Source organism: Phascolarctos cinereus, unplaced genomic scaffold (assembly GCF_003287225.1).
Source record: "Phascolarctos cinereus isolate Bilbo 61053 unplaced genomic scaffold, phaCin_HiC Scaffold_2;HRSCAF=192, whole genome shotgun sequence".
Lineage (NCBI taxonomy): Eukaryota > Metazoa > Chordata > Mammalia > Diprotodontia > Phascolarctidae > Phascolarctos > Phascolarctos cinereus.
In genome coordinates, this window is record NW_027555625.1 from 33,930,763 (window position 1) to 33,944,228 (window position 13,466).

The 13,466-nt window shown below is 43.2% G+C and overlaps 1 protein-coding gene across 1 annotated transcript in view; it reads right to left on the bottom strand.

The window, feature by feature from the left end:
* CAPG (capping actin protein, gelsolin like) overlaps nucleotides 1-12,155 on the bottom strand; it is a 28,226-nt gene extending 16,071 nt beyond the window's left edge. Inside the window, exons 1-2 of the mRNA XM_020969525.2 lie at nucleotides 12,049-12,155; nucleotides 3,107-3,170 (exon numbers count right to left, since the gene is read on the bottom strand). The gene's annotated coding sequence lies outside the window, so the exon portion shown is untranslated. The remainder of the gene's footprint in view (nucleotides 1-3,106; nucleotides 3,171-12,048) is intronic.
* Between the last annotated feature and the right edge of the window lie 1,311 nt (nucleotides 12,156-13,466).

Genomic DNA, 13,466 nt, shown 5'->3' on the forward strand with positions numbered 1-13,466 from the left:
TGGCCGTTTCTTTTGCTCTTCTCTCTGATCTCCCAGTTTTTCTCCCTTCTCTGCTTCTTCATCTACTCCCTTGGCTTCTATGTCCTTCTGTCCAGTTCTGCCTCAGTTGCCAAGCAGAGAACCTTAGACTTTTTCCCGAAGGCAATGGAAAAACCATAGGAATTTTGTGAACAGTGAGAATTTGGTGAAACTTCAGTGCTCCCGCCTCTCTCCAGGCTAACCTCTCTGCCTGCCTCACAGGGCCTTCATACCCATGAAAGCCTGAGTTCTCAGAGCCTGGAATCTTTGGAGTGTGGAAATCAAACACTGATCCTGTATTTTATATTGGATTCCATTCTGTGATTGGTTCTATTCTGTATCAAACCTTTCTTTGTCTCTGAGTGAAGACGCTCATGAGTTCCAAAGTTCAGTCTTCTCTCATAGCCAGATCTCTATCCACTTTTAATCAAAGAAAAACTCTGAGCTAAGTTTAGAGGTTCAATACTCTCATAAAACACTTTAATTCTAAGAGAATTGTTATCTCAGCACCACCTGCAAATTGCTTTGTGCCAAGAAAATTTGTTATCTCTCATAACCTTACCTCCTGAGAAAACTCCATGTGTTATCTTTATCTTTGTGTGTTATCTTTGAGGGCCTACAAGCTGACCATGTCCCATCTTAGCCCATCCTTGCCCAATTAAAAGCAATCTTATCTTCCCAGAAGTCAATGAGTCCCTGGTCCACTGTCAATAGCCTCAAGGTGCGGATGGGTACCATAAATCAATAAAGCAGTCCTCTAAGAGACAGAGGGGGTGGTCTTGGCCCCACGTGTGTATGAGCCCCCCTTTCCTGACATAACCAGTCATGTCATCCTCACCCCCATGATGCTGCCAACCCTGTAACCAATTGTATTCTTTCCTTACCTACCCTGTTCTCTTATTTGTTCTAATCTTATAAAAAGGAGTCACTTCTCCTTTTTAGGGTCTTTTGGCTAACTGAGGCAGTCATTAGACCCGCTTTATTACCAGGTTTGTGCCCTGCTGATAAGCTGTTATCTTGCTTGGGAATATGTGCCTTAGTCGACCTTTGTTGAATTTCACTCTCCATGGTAGAAGCCTTCTAATCCTGCCTCAGCTGCTAACTAGTGGTCATTGGGGAAGCAAAAAGCTGGTTAAGAATGTGGCTTTGATTCAGATTTGGAATTGGATTTCTGGACCACAGCTTAAAATACAGGAATGCCAGTCTCCTAAGCAGGGCTGGTAAGAATAATAATGATAATTTCACTCTTCAAAAGGTAGAAGACCCAACAATGGGAAATAACTTTCTGGATCTGTCTCACCAACAGGAACTGGGAAATGATGGAGACTGGGAAGTGTAACCTCTATCTCTGGATCTGTGACAGAGGAGAAGAACACTGGACTCCATCTGATGTGCATCTTAGATTTGGGGAGAACAGATTTCAAAGTATTAAGAGAAAGTATAGGTAGACTCCCACACACTGAAATTCTGCAGTGAGAATCAGTCCACACAAGATGGGAAACTCACAAATGAAATTCTTTAGAAAAAAAGGGAAGCAATTCCAATAAAGAGGAAAAGGAGAAATTTTCTCCATGGAGGTACCCAAGAAACTCAGCAACCAGTTTAAAGTTTAGAAAGATATACAATAGTAAGAGACCAAAATTTGACCTAGGGCAAATACAGCAATCAATATTGGTATTTGACCATCAGAGTTAAAAGACACATCCTCCTTTTCTGTTAACAATCTATAAACTACCTAATTGGGAAGTAATGTCCCATTGGCAAATACAGGATTGGGCAGGTTTCCTTAACAATTTTCAGGCAATGTGCTTTATGTATGAGTATATATGTATGTGTTGGGGGGAGGGATCAATTTGGGAAGTGGATTGTGTCAAAACAACATGTATTGATAAAAATGAAATTATAGAAAGCACCAACAGGTAACAGGGGGTGCATACAAAAACTTACCCTGATCCTATGCCAGAGGTCTCTAAATGAGCTGAGGCTGCAAAGCTCACTTAAAGAAAATTAAATGGATTAAACTTTATTGGGGGAAAGGAGGAAATTCTACAAGGAAAATAGAATGATGATAGAGGGCCATTGCAATACAGCAATAAAGCTTATTTTGCTTTGGTTGGTTTTGCCAATGAGAATTTTCTTTGAGGTCATAAAGACAGAACAGAAGTGAGTGAGGGCAAATTAATTCCCAAGAGAGCAGTGAGGTGGCCCATGGAGTCAGGAAGACCTGAGTTCAAAAGCAGCCTCAAGACCCATATGTACAAAAGTATTTATAACAGCTTGAAGACTTGGAACTGAAAGAATCTCTAGCAATTGGGGAATGGCTGAGCAAGTTATGATAGATGAATATGATGGAATACTGCTGTGCTATAAGATACAATGAAGGTGGTAGTTCCAGATAAAGCTGGGAAGACTTGTATGAACTGATGCAAAGTGAAGTGAGCCAAACCAGGAGAACAAGTTATACAGTAATAACAATACTACGAAGACAAACAACCTTGAAAGACTTGGGAAGTCTGATCAATGCTGTATACTTCCAGAAGACTCATGACAAAATATGCTACCCACTTCTAGAGAGACATGATGGACTCAGAGTGTATATTGAAGCTTTATTTTTCTCTCCTTTCTTTCTTTCTTTCTTTTCTTTCTTTCTTTCTTTCTTTCTTTCTTTCTTTCTTTCTTTCTTTCTTTCTTTCTTTCCTTCTTTCGATATGGTTAATGTGGGAATTTGTTCCGAATGATTATACATATTTGTAATGGATTTTGTTTTTCTTGTCTTTAAATGCATGAAGGGAGAAGAGAACTTGGAAATGAAAATAAAATAAAATGGAATTTTTAAAAATGTAGCCTCAAACATTTACTAGCTATGTGGCTCTGGGCAAGGTACATAACCTCTGTAAGCCTTATCTCATCTGTAAAATGGAGATAATTATACCCCTACCCCCCAGAGCTGTTGTGACGATAAAATAAGATAACTTCTGTAAAGTGATTTGAAAACCTTAAAGTGTTCTATAACTGCTAGCTATTATTATTTTATCATAGTAAGAGGCTACCCAGCTGCCTTTGATGAATTCAAAGCACCTGGCACTACCTTAGGTCCTGGAAGAATCAGCAGATGTGGCCGCTGAGCCCGCTTGTCAGGGTTATTCAAGAGACTGTGGAAAGAACACAATTACAAAACATTATTCACACAAATACAGATCTAAATAATTGGAGAAATATCCACTGATCATGGGTGGGCCAAGGCAATGTAATAATACAATAAATGTAATAATGTAAAAAATGTAATAAATAAACAATGTAATAAAAATGACAACACTGCCTAAATTAATTTACTTATTCAGTGCTGTGCTAATCACCAAGCTACCAAAGAATTACTTTATGAAGCTAGAAAAAAAATAACAAAGTTCATTTGGAAGAAAAAAAAGTCAAGAATCTCAAGGAAATCAATTTTTTTTTAAAGTGGAAAGGAAGAGGGCTAGCAGTATCAGATCTCAAACTATATTACAGAGCCATAATCATCAAAATAATTGCTACTGGGTAAGAAATAGAGGTTGTTCAGTAGACCACATTAGATATATAATATACAGAGTTTATGAGCATAGTAGCCTGTCTGATAAACCCAAAGCTCTCAGCTATTGGGGAAAGAACTCACTCTTCAACAAAAACTATTGGGAAACTGTGTGACCCTGGACAAGTCACTTAACCCCATTGCCTAGCCCCACCCAAAAAAAAAAACATTGGGAAAGCTGGAAAGCAGTCTGTCAACAACTAGACACAGAGCCACATCTCACAGTGTATACCAAGATGTTGTTGTTGTTTGTCCTTCATTCTCGAAGAGGACCATGACATCGAGGAGATGATGTCATGACTTACACTGAATTGGATTTAAGTGAGGCAGGGCTGTGCAAAGTCACCAGCCTCGCTAACTCCTCCAGAGCCATCTGGATCCAGCGGCAAGATATAGATCAGGACGACTAGAGATGACCCCGGATGCAGTGGGATAAGTCCTCAATTGGCATAGGATTTAGATGTAAAAGGTGATGTTATAAACAAATTAAAAGAGCAAGGAAGAAATTGACTGTCAGATTAATAGACAGGGAAAGAGCTCATTTCCCAAACAAGAAATAGGATGACAGAAGGCAAAATGGACAACTTTGACCACATAAAATTTTGAGGTTCTGCACAAATAAAAGGAATGCAGCTAAAATTAGAAAAAAAAGCAAGTCAATGGTAAAAAAATAAAATAAAATAAAATAAAACCCTTAGCAGCATTTCCCTGATAAAAGTCTCATTTTTAGGATATAGAGAACTGATTCAAAATTATAAGGATAAAAGCCACTCCTCTATTGATAAATGGTCAAAAGATAGAAACAGGCAGTTTTTCTAAATCACTAATAATTACAGAAATGATAAAACAACTCCGAGGTTCCGCCTCACACCCATCAGATTAGCAAAGTTGACGAAAGAGGAAAATGAAGAAAGATAGAGGGGCTGTAGGAAAACAGGGACACTAATGCATTGTTGATGGAGCTGTGAACTGGTCTAGCCATTCTGGAAAGCAATATGGAACTATGCCCAAATAGCTATTAAACTGTGCATATCCAGTGATACTACTACTAGGTCTATGCCCTAAAGAGATCAAAAAAAAAGGAAAGAGATCCATATGTACAAAAATATTTATAGCAGCTATTTTTTTGTGTAGAAGACTTGGAAACTGAAAGGCTATCCATCAATTGGGGAATGGCTGAATAAGTTATGATATGTGAATGTGATGGAATACTATTATGCTGTAAGAAATGAAGGGGATGGTTTCAGAGAAACCTGGGAAGACCTGCATGAACAGATACAAAACGAAGGGAGAAATTTACACCATAACTACAATGCTATAAAGACAAACAACTCTGAGAGACTCGGGAATTCTGATAAACCCAGTGACTAATCACAATACCAGAGGATTCATGATAACACATGCTGTCCGCCTCCAGACAGATAGTGAGGGATTCAGAATGAGAAATGTTTGTTTTAGCACGGCCAGTTCCGAGTTTTGTTTGACTATATTTGTTTGTTTTGCTTTCAGGTGAGGGGAGGAGAGAAAAAGCTGATTTTTGTTTGAAAAAAAATTTAATTAAAAAAGCAAGAATGGGAGAAACTGCCACAGGAATGGAGGATAGATGTCCTAGTTTAGAAAAAATTGGTAAGAAAATGGAATTTACAAGCTATAGGACAGTGAGCTTCTCCTCCTCAATGTGTCACAAACTACAGGGTGATTGATTAAGTGAACATCCTAAGAAGAAATGGGGGCGGGAGGGACATAGAATTGGAGTGGCTCTGTGTAAGCCATGTAAGACAAATAATGCTAGACTAACCTCATTTCTTTTTTTGACACGGTTAAATAGACCAGGGGAATGCTGTGGGTTTTAGCAGCTGCAGAAATTTTAGCAAAGCATTGACAAAGTCTCCCATGCTATTCTTGTGGAGGAGAGGGGACGGTGGGGTTGGCATATGATTTAGGGGTAAAAGTTGATATCATACACAAACTAAAAGAGCAAGGAAAAAATTAACTGTCAAATTGATAGAGAGGGAAAGAGCTCAATAGGATCACAAAAGGCAAAATGGTCAATTTTGACTACATAAAATTTTGAGGTTTTGCACAAACAAAAGGAATGCAGCTAAAATTAGAAAATAAGCTAGTAAACGGCTAAAAAATATATCTTAGCAGCATTTCTCTGTACAGTTGGGTGGCCCCGGTCCTGGTTGGAGGATTGGGAATTCTTGCTCCAGATGGAAGCATTGCTTTCCTCTGTCTCCTTCTCTCTTCAGGCAGCAAAACCAGGCTAGGGGGGCTTCAGCTTTTAAACTAGCAAGAAAGTCAGCTCAAAGGTGATTATCTTATGGAATGGTTTATAACTGGCCTTCCCCACCATCCTCACAGCTGGGAGTTCTACATTCACTCTCATTTAGGGAGATGGATGGGTTTCCTTTAAGGGGCTTCTGCCTGCCTCTCCACTCCCCCCACTCTCCCTCCTTCCTCCTAAATCAGCCCTCCATCTACCCCCCCCAAACAGGTTAACTGAGTTCCCTCCTCCCCCTGTCCCACCCAATCTTTTCAGACCTGATCCCCACTCTGACCACCCAGCAGAATGTGCCTCCCCTTGGACACTCACTCACTAGCTGTGTGACCCTGGGCAGGTCCCTTACTTGCCCCAGTTTCCTCATCTGTAAAATGAAGGAGGTAGCTCCTTCAAGTGATCTAGGGCCAGAAGGGACATCAGGTCATCTACTGGGACCTGCTCATTTTAGAGAGGAAGCTGGGGCCTAAGAAAAAAGTAACTCCCCCAGTGAATGTAGAGCGCTTTAGGTCAGGAATGATGTCATTTTTGTCTTTGTAGGCCCAGAAACTGGCACAGTGCCGGGCAAAGGCTCTCAGATGGTCTAAAGTCAAGCAGAAGAGTCAGGATCCGAACCCAGGACCTCTGACTCTGTGCCTGGTGGTGAAGGAGGCCAGAGGAGCCGGGCCTTTGGACCTGGGCTGAGAAACAGAGCCACCTGATGAGGACCTCAGCTCTGATCTCATCTTGTGATTGATGTCCCTAAACCTCAGTCTCCTCCTCTGGAAAGCAGAAATAGTACAGAGTGCAGAATGTATCTCATCAAATGGCCGTGACCAAGATGAGGACAGGATGTTCATGTCAAGTAGACCACAATAACGAGCATTTCTACAGCAAACACGGGAAGGCTTGCAAAGCGCTTTACGAGTGGGATCTCATCTGATCATCACAACCATCCCGGCATTATTACCTGCTATCATTATCCCCATTTTACAGATGAGTAAAGCGAGGCTGAGAAGGTTTAAGAGACTTGCCCAGGGTTGCACAGATATTCAGCATCTGGGCAGGATTTGATCTCAGGTCTTATCGTTTCAGTCATGTCCAATCCTTCATGACCCTTTTTGCAGGGTTTTCTTGGCAGAGATACTGGAGCAGATTGCCATTTCCTTCTTCAGCTCATTTTACAGATAAAGAAACTGAGGCAAACAAGGTTGAGACTTGCCCAGAGTCATACAGCTAGTGTCTGACCGGATCTGAACTCACAAAGATGCATCTTCATGACCCCAAAGCCCAGCACTCTATCCCTTACACCAGAGTTACCATTATTATCAGTTATTATTTGAGTGATGATTGATGAGAACCCAACCCACTGTCAGGCCCTGCATGTCAGGCCCAGAGGCATCGGGAAGGGGGCTCTGAAGGGAGAGAAGTGGGGAGTCTGGCCCCAGCTGCCCAGGCCGCACTCTCACCCAGGACTGGTCTGAGGGCTGAGCCCGGGGCCAGAGAGTCCAGACACAGGAAACCACCCGCTAGAGGCGTCTGGGCCTGGCCACCGCCAGCTCCCTGGACTGTCTAAAGCTGCCTGACAGGCTCCCCAAGACTCCAGGGGTTAGTCACACATTCTGGGTGGGGCCCTTCTTCCTTCCCATCTTCCTCTCCTTCCTTCCCTTCCCTCCCCCATTCCTCCAGGCCACATCCTCATTTCTCCCCTAGTGAATGCAGAGAAAGGGGTGGCCAGGTGGGACCCTGGACCTGGGACCAGCCCTGCCAATGTCTCTCATTCTCCCCAGGGTGCTCCCTTTCACCTTTCTTTAAGCACCCCTTTCCTGAGAGAGACCCAGGCTAGGAGTTTGGGGGTCTTTGTAAGATAGTGAGGAAACAACTCTGATTCAGCCAGATGCACCTCCCTCCCTCATCTGCCAAGGCTGCCCTTGTTCTGAGGCTCAGTCAACGTACCAGTTGGTTTTGATAAACTGCCTCTCTCTCTCTCAGCAGAGATTGTCTGTCTCTGTCTCTCTTTGTCTCTTTTTCTCTATCTCTGTCTCTCTCTGTTTCTGTCTTTCTCCCTCTGTCTCTCTCTGTCTCTGTCTCTCTGTCTCTGTCTCTCTCTCTGTCTCTCTTTGTCTCTGTTTCTCTATCTCTGTCTCTTTCTGTTTCTGTCTTTCTCCCTCTGTCTCTCTCTGTCTCTGTCTCTCTGTCTCTGTCTTTGTCTCTCTCTCTGTCTCTCTTTGTCTCTGTTTCTCTATCTCTGTCTCTTTCTGTTTCTGTCTTTCTCCCTCTGTCTTTCTCTGTCTCTCTTTGTCTTTGTGTGTGTGTGTCTCTCTGTCTCTGTCTCTCTGTCTCTTTGTCTCTCTCTCTGTCTCTCTTTGTCTCTGTTTCTCTCTCTCTGTCTGTTTCTCTGTCTCTCTCTGTCTTTCTCCCTCTCTGTCTCTCTCTGTTTCTGTCTTTCTCCCTCTGTCTCTCTCTTGTCTCTGTTTCTCTCTCTTTGTCTGTTTCTCTCTCTTTCTCTGTCTTTGTCTCTGTCTCTCTCTGTCCCTCTCTGTCTCTGTCTCTGTCTCTCTGTCTCTCTGTCTCTCTCTCTCTGTCTCTGTCTCTCTCTCTGTCTCTCTCTCTGTCTCTCTCTGTCTCTCTCTCTGTCTCTCTGTCTCTCTCTCTCTCTCTCTCTCTCTCTCTCTCTCTCTCTCTCTCTCTCTCTCAGCAGAGCTTAGGGGATAGAATCCTTCTTCTCCCCCTTCCTGGCCATGGGACCTTGGCTCAGTCCCTTAATTTCTCAGCCCTCCAGTTAACTCTTTAAGACTAAGTTGCCCCTCCCCCCCCAAAAAAACCTGCTGACCAGTTTCCTAACCCGGGGATCCCCAATATTGGTGAAATCACCAATGCTGGCCCTATCCTTTCCCTTTTATTCTTCTTTAGAAGCTCAGTGGGAGGAGATATTCAGAAATGCTGAGATAAAGACCAAAGATAATTGTAAAAGTAAGAAACAAAAAATAGAAACAACCCTCTCCCAACAATGTGTTTCCCAGATTTTGGAGCACCTAATGACAATTTCAGGGCCAGGAACCAAAAGGAATCAAGAAATTCACTTCTCTGGACCTCAGTTTCCCCATCTTTAAAAATGAGGCAGTTGGATTAGATCAGTGGTTCCCTCCTTGTGGGTCTCAGACTCCTGGGAGTCCTTAAAGAAATGACGAAGTGTCTGTCTCATTAAATGACTCAGTAAAATAAATAAGTAGACATACATTCCGTAGACTAAATAAATGCTATGTCACATATACATATGTATGTATGTATGACTGTTTTACAAATGCAGGTAGATGCTGCCATGATTAATAAAATATAAATTAATTTAAAAGCAATAATTTTTGCCTTTTAAAAAAGTTTTCTATATGTTTTGCTTGATTTCACATGTATCATGGAATAGCATACTACTTGCCTTCTCAGTGGAGGGGAGGGGCAGGAGATGGAGAGAATTTAAAACTCAAAACCGAAAAAAGAATGTTTGAAAAAAGAAGTGGGTTATTTTTTTCCTAGTAGAACTTCCTCATTTTATAAATGGGGAAAATAAGAGGTAATACAAATTGCTTGTGGTCACTCACAAAACCAGTTAGCAGCAGAGGCAAGATCAGAACCCTGGTCCCTGGCTTTCGAGCTGATTTGTACTGCATACTAATTTCTTGGCTCATAGAGAAATGCAGAATTTTTGTGTTAGAAGGGTTCTTAGAGATCCTTTAATCTAATCCCCCGCCATTTTCTAGGAAACAGGAGCTCAGAGACTTGGCCTGATCCCCATCCCACCCCACTATATCATACTACTCTATCCTTCTTGAAATCACCTCCTATCACTTCTGTTCATGTTCATCTGTGTCCCTCACTGTATAGGAGCCCCAGCCCCCCAGTGGAATGCAAGCTTCTTGAGGGTAGGAATTGTTTCATTTTTTATTTTTTAATCCCCAGCACATTACACATTGCCTTTCACTTATAACACATGTGACTTTGGGTAAGTCACTCAACTCTCTGGGAGCCTCAGTTTCCCCATCTGTAAAATGAGGAAGGGTTGAGCCCAGTGGTGCTTACAGGCTCTTATAGTCGTAGCACTCTCACGCTAGGATACATAGCAAGCACTTATGTTTGGGGGACTGAGTTGAAGGGAGTTGACCCAGCCATCATTGCTGGTTAGTGACTCCAGCTCCTCCAGCGTATTTTCTACAACTCCCCTCCTCACCACTTCCTTCTACTATGCTTGACCTCATGCAGTTTGCAGACAGAAGCTTATTTGGGAAGAGAAGTAGGTGACCTAAGGGGTCTTTGCTATGCGGGTCACAAAGGTTCCTAATGCCAATATATCAAGAAAAGAACCAAATACAGCAGGGAGAAATTCAGCTAGGACTCCTCCTGTCTGACCTGCTCCCCGAGCGGTAGCAAGTATTTTAGTCCCTGGACCAGGAGTGAATAGCTGTAAACCTGCCCTCAAATCACCTTTGTAATTTGTTGTGTAAAAGCCATGAAAGCAATTTAGAACAATTTAATTGAGCAGGGAGGGTAATTAGTAATTACAGTTCCTTCTATGATGCTTAAAGCATACATAAATTGAAGTTTTTTGCCTTTCAAGCCAATCGTAAGGAGCTGAGACCTACTCTGCTGCTGTGAAGCAAACTTTGTCAAGGTGGGTAAATACTATTATTTCCTTTTGCCTATATATATATATATATATATATCGTTGTTGATGTTCAGTCACGTCCAACTTTTAGTGACCCCATCTGGGGTTTTCTTGGCAAAGATGCTGGAGTGGTTTGCCATCTCCTCCAGTTCATTTGACAGATGAGGAAATTGAGGCAAACAAAGTGAAGTGACGTGCCCAGGGTCACACAGCTAGTAAGTGTCTGAGGCCAGATTTGAACTCAGATCTTCTTAACTCCAGGCCTGGCACTCTATCCGTTGCACCACCTAGATGCCCTTCATTTACATATACTTCCCCCTTCAAAAAATATGACTTCTAAATTTCAGTGCCCTGGAGCATAGCTCCTGTTGCCCCACCCTAATTACAGTCTTACCTGCTTTTCATAACACATCTTACCCATAAATTCTGAATAGTACAACTACTACTATGTGGCAGCCTTTGACTTTTTTTTTTTATGGTAATGGTTGGACACCAATGAACTAAATGATTTTCAAGCTCTAAATCTCACGGCAACCTCCTATGACTGCATCATACTTGTTCACTGAACCCATAACAGAAATCGATCGATGTGGCTGTAACACACCAAAGCATAAGCCAAACAACTACTATATAACCAGGAAACAAACCACTTTGAAACGGAGCCAGGCCTCCTCTTTTTAGAATGCTCTGTTAAAGCAGAACCAGGGCAGAATGAGTTTTTGGCTTGACAGTGCAGAGAGCTGGGCATCTGGAAGGGTGGCCCTCATCCAGCGGCTCAGGGTGATGCCCTGGTCACTCCTGCCAATTCCATGTCCTTCTTCATTCTCAAATGAGCCATCATGGAGTGGCTCCTGGGTGCCTAGCACTATGCCAGGCACTGTGATGAAGAGAAAGGGCACTATCTCTGCCCATAACTAACTTAGAGTCTCACTGGGGAGGCCAGTTTTAACTGGAAACAGTTAAATGCCAGGGCTTTTCCTCATTAAGTCAGATTCCTGTGATTCAGAATTTGTCACATCACATTTCTTGGCCTGAATGTGTCTTTTCCCTGGAAACTAAAGGGGGTGAAGTGGAAATCAGCAGAAGGCTGAGGAATTCCAAGTGGGATGGGCTTGGGATTTCAACGACAAATGTGTCCCCTACAGATATCCTCCATCTATTCAGTAATGCCTTTAGAGTGTTCTCTCAAACTTTATCTTCCTCTTTCCCCTGGGTCTCCCTCCATGTTCTAGATGGGGGATTTCTTTCCAGGCTTGCCCTGGCTAAATCAAACTGAAGAAATCCCATTCCCCACCTTCCCCCAGGGGAAAACAACTAGATCGCAGCACACACCCATGGAGCTGGAGCACCCTCCTCCCCACCCTGGTAGTCGGCACAAAGGTGAGCAGAGCTTTCCCTGCTGCAGAGTGCCAGTTTGATAGGAGGGCAGCCCTGCCCTCGGTCCTCACCGTCCACCTCCAGGGCTCCGCCTGTTTGTTCACCCTCCACCCTTTACTCCCGGTGGGCCCTCTCCCGTCCCCAGTGGCTGCCCAACTCTCTACTTGCCTGCTCGTAGCTGGCTCGGGCTTGCAGTACCTAAGTAGCCAGACAACTTTTGGGTAAAGTTGGTTTCGTGTGAGTCAGAGGGGAGGGGCCTTGGTGTGGTTGAGGGGGCGGGGGGACTGGAGCTCTCGTGGCATGGAAGAGAAAGGGCGCTGGCCCTGGATCTTAACTCTCCGCCTTCTGGCCCTGAGTGATCTGGGACCTCTTAGAATCCTTAGCCTCCCCTGGGGGTCGTGCCTCAAGGACCAGAAGCCTCGTCTACATCCAGGGGTTTGTTAGCACTCTGTCCTTCCTCAAGTCAGACCACAAAAGTGCATCTCCCTGGTACCATGGAAGATCCTGGGGAGCAGAGACTGTTTATTATGTTGTCTTTGTTCCCAACACAGTGCCTCCAACACAGTAGGCAATTGATAAATGCTCCTTCAATTGAAGTGGGCTTGAATCCCCTCAGCTGTAATGTGGCCTCACAGGGTTGTGGCCGAAATTAGATTAATTGGGGAGAACACTATAGAAATTAAGGAGGTGTGATTACTATGCCAACCTTCACCCCGATTGTCTCCTGACCTCATTACTTCTCTTCCTCTGTTCATGGGGGTGGGGATGGGGAATAAAGGCATTATTTTATAATCATGAGATTTAGAGCTGGAAAAAACCCTTAAGAGGTCATACTTAGCACAGTGCCTGGCACACAGTTGGTGCTTAATAAAGACATGTCAACTGACTAATGCAGCCCCCTCATTTTACAGAGGGTATCATGGTCCTGATGACCCTATGCTCCTTTCCAGGTAAGGAATTCAGGCATCATGGCCCATCAGAGAGAGTGATGGAATAGTCAGCAAGGTCTGGGTTCAAATCTTCCATCTCATACTTAGTAGTATGACACTGGGCAAGTCACTTACTCTCTAACAACTCCCTTGGACTCATTTACTAAGCCCTAGGGATGGGTTGAGATCTGCCTTGGTGAAGAGCAGCCCCTCCTTCCTGCATCTGCATTCAGGGGCAAAGAGTGGCATTTTGACCTCAAATCTAAAGGTGCTAGCACCCCATTTCCCCCGGAGTAGTGATTGTTCTAACTGCTGAGACTCAGCCCTGGTCCTCTCCTCCACTCCTACTTGAGCTCTGGCAACCATCATGAGGTGGTTGGCACAGATTCGAGGGGCTTTGTAGGGCCCATTCAAGTGTGTGTGTATACATATATATATATATATATATGTATATATATATATATATATATATATATGTGTGTGTGTGTGTGTGTGTGTATGTGTGTGCGTGTGTGTGCCCGTGTATGTATATATGTGCATATATATGTATATGTGTGTGTATATATATATTTATATTCATATATATTTATATATGTCATTACAATGACTGAAGTGAATTGTAGATGAAGGAAAATCAGAAAGTTCTTTCACAGATGT